The sequence below is a fragment of the Belonocnema kinseyi genome, chromosome 5 (genome assembly GCF_010883055.1).
Source record: "Belonocnema kinseyi isolate 2016_QV_RU_SX_M_011 chromosome 5, B_treatae_v1, whole genome shotgun sequence".
Lineage (NCBI taxonomy): Eukaryota > Metazoa > Arthropoda > Insecta > Hymenoptera > Cynipidae > Belonocnema > Belonocnema kinseyi.
The window spans coordinates 124558098-124561150 of record NC_046661.1 but is presented as its reverse complement, the minus strand read 5'-3'; the positions used below and the strand labels follow the sequence as shown (position 1 = coordinate 124561150).

Here is a 3053-nt window from a genome sequence, read left to right as displayed (position 1 = left end):
TTTACTAGATATTCGCTAAATAATCAGGATACCGTTGACAAATTTCGCCGCATGCATTAACAACCCCCCCCCCCTTCCATAAGGTGGGGGTATGTATGTAAGATGATTCCAATAGCTTATTCCTACGAAAATCGTTTTGTCGTAATAGCACCATCATTTTTCGCCTCTGAAAGCTTGGTCTGAAAGCTTCGCGTTTAAAATGGGGAAATTTTTTCGAATTTTCAAAAATTAAGATGTATAAATCAAAAAAGGGAACAGAAGATATTAACCGATTTCAAATTTGTGTTTTTACTTTTTTCGGATGCCAACCCACAAATATTTTTCGCTTAGCTCAAACGATTCGATTAATTTGATAACTTTCACTCCACCCTAATAAACAAACTGCCCTTATATCGAAATCTAAATTACATTTATTTCTGTATACATCGGCCTGGGAATTATTATTCAGGTATTGCAAATTAATTCACAATTTTATTTATCATGATTACTTTAATATGTTATTAATTTATCTTAATATTAAAGCAGTTATATTTTCATTGTCTTGTTTTTATAATTTAAAAAAGGGAGCGTAAAAAACAACTTTGTTATTATAAATTGTATTGCAACTTTTATCGTTTTTTTTATCAATTTAATGTCTTTATTTTGAATATTATTTTACGTATTCTAGCGTAAAGTGGTTTTAAGAAAATTTATAAATATGGATTTTTATATCAGGTATTGTGTGTGCGCGCGCGCGTGTGTGTGTGTGTGTATGTGTCGGATTTTTGCTCGAGAGCTCAAGATTCTGTGAAACACCTCCCACCATTTACCACTACATCTAGGCATCTCAACTATAACCCGCCTGTGAGCCGCGTCAGCAAATAACAAATTTGTAGATTTTTTGTTTGTGCACAATGTTTATCTTATCATTTTTTTTCTATCTTGCATAGTCTGACCTCAAAACGCAATTTTTTAGTTTTTATTATTTTTTGTGCTGTCAAAATTTTAATTTTCAATTTTTCGAATAACTTTAAAAAGTTATGATAGTCTTGTAGGGCTATGAAAAATTACAATTTTTATTTTTAAGTACTATGAACAAGTACACTGCGAATTTTTGAATCATGAAAAAATGCAAACTCAGAAATTTTCAAAATAGATTCACAGTCATACAGGCACCTTTGTAAAAACCTGTTTTTCAGATACAGGGGGTCTCAAAACTTGGACCTTTTGACAAAAAATGGGGGGGGGGTCAAATTTTACACTAATCTAATATCTTCTCTGGTGAGAATGTAAAAATAATTTATTTGGCATGAATCATTTTTTGGTTTTATTCGTAAAAAATAGCATTAAAAACATAAAAAATTTAATTTTTTGAAACTCCACGCACACGGCGAAAAAGAAATTAAAAGACAAAAATTGTGATAAGAATGTGCCCACGCAGTAGGCAAATTTTTTTGTACTGTTAATGATGTTTTTCATGATTGAAGCCAAAACTGCGCATCCTGTAAAAAGTTGGTTAATAACAGATTTGTAGATCTTTTTCAACTGCACAATTTTTATCTATTCATCTTTTACCGTATTTTGCATAGTTAGGCCAAAAAATGTAATTTTTGGTTTTCATTATTGTGTATTCTGTCAAAATTTGAATGTTTGATTTTTCAAGAAAATTCAAAAAGTTGTTATGATAATCTTGTAGGGCATTAAAAAAGCAACATTTTTCTTGTCTTGACTTTTTTTCATATCGTGCGTCATTTGGCTTAGAATGTTCATTTTCGTGTTTTTTGGAATTTTGTAAATGTTATAACTCAGGTAATTTTAGATTTTATGAAAAAATCCATTAGTATAAATTGTTCGAAATTTTAAATACTATGAATAGCCGTACGGAGAATTTTTGAATTAAAAAAAATGTTTTCAAAAATATTCCAAATGTGCCCACTTTTGAATTTTAATCCAAAATGGCTAGCCAAAGAACTTGATCTTTAGTTTAGGGCACTAAACGAGTGTACCAAAGGCCAATCTAATAGATTAATTTTTTCAAAGGTATCGTGTTCACAGACATACATACATATAGACAGACACATTCGTGAAAACATGTTTTTCGGATTCAGGGGGTCTCTAAACGTGAACATTTGACCAAAACTGGGAGGGGAGGGGGGTCAACTTTTACACAAATCTAATACCTTCTATGATGAGAATGTAAACATTTCTGACTTTTGGCCAGCTTTTCGCGATTTCGTCCCACTGTCAGGAGCACAAAATAGTTTGGTGTATTAGATGGAAGATGTATAAGCCTTTAAAAATTCGTTAACTGTACTTTTTTAGGTCATCCTGGCAGCCTTCTTCCCAAGCCTAAATACCATACAAAAGCGTACTAGCAATAAGGCTTTCATCAAGCTTGATGTACGTTGGCCATGTGTCTGTTCTCATACCATTGGCCAAGCCCCGCCGGCCGAAATCTTCGCCGAACTGCTTTTTTCGCAGCTTCCGTGAACGAGCAAGAGTAATCAAAATTGATTTCTAAGTATGGGTACTGATTTGTAACATGCATTTTATTGTCGCTGAGTTTAAAAGCAGTGAATCTTTTTACTCCGGAGTTTCTTCCTTTCCCAGCTAAAAACAATAATTCCATCACGCTTTTAATAGTGAGACGACTACACCCCTTGACCTTTAAACAATTTTTCAAAGTCTAATAAATAAAGTGAAGGTGTGAGAACTAAGCACCTCTCTGTGTTGGAACACTTGTGATGCCTTTATGTACTCAGCTCTTCCACTTTTAAACTTAATACATGCAAATGCATTTTCGTACAAATTTATTATAATGTTAATAAGTTTTGTGCTAATACCTAACTAAAAGAGCTTATCCCATAAAAAATCGTGATACATAGAGGGGAAAGCGCCTTAGAAGTGTTTGAAAGTGCTACGCGGGTAGTTCAATAAGTCCTTAGAATGACCAACATATGGCGCGCGAATCACTCCAAATCATCTGTTTTCAGTCAGCACCACTCCCGACTAGATATATGTTGCAGTCACAGTCCACATCTTCTGAGTTTACGTGTTTTTATAACCAATTGAAA

The 3053-nt window shown here is 33.1% G+C and overlaps 1 protein-coding gene across 1 annotated transcript in view; it reads left to right on the top strand.

Moving 5' to 3' along the window:
* LOC117173872 (serine/threonine-protein phosphatase 6 regulatory ankyrin repeat subunit B-like) overlaps positions 1-3053 on the top strand; it is a 34083-nt gene that overhangs the window by 19711 nt on the left and 11319 nt on the right. The window lies entirely within an intron of this gene.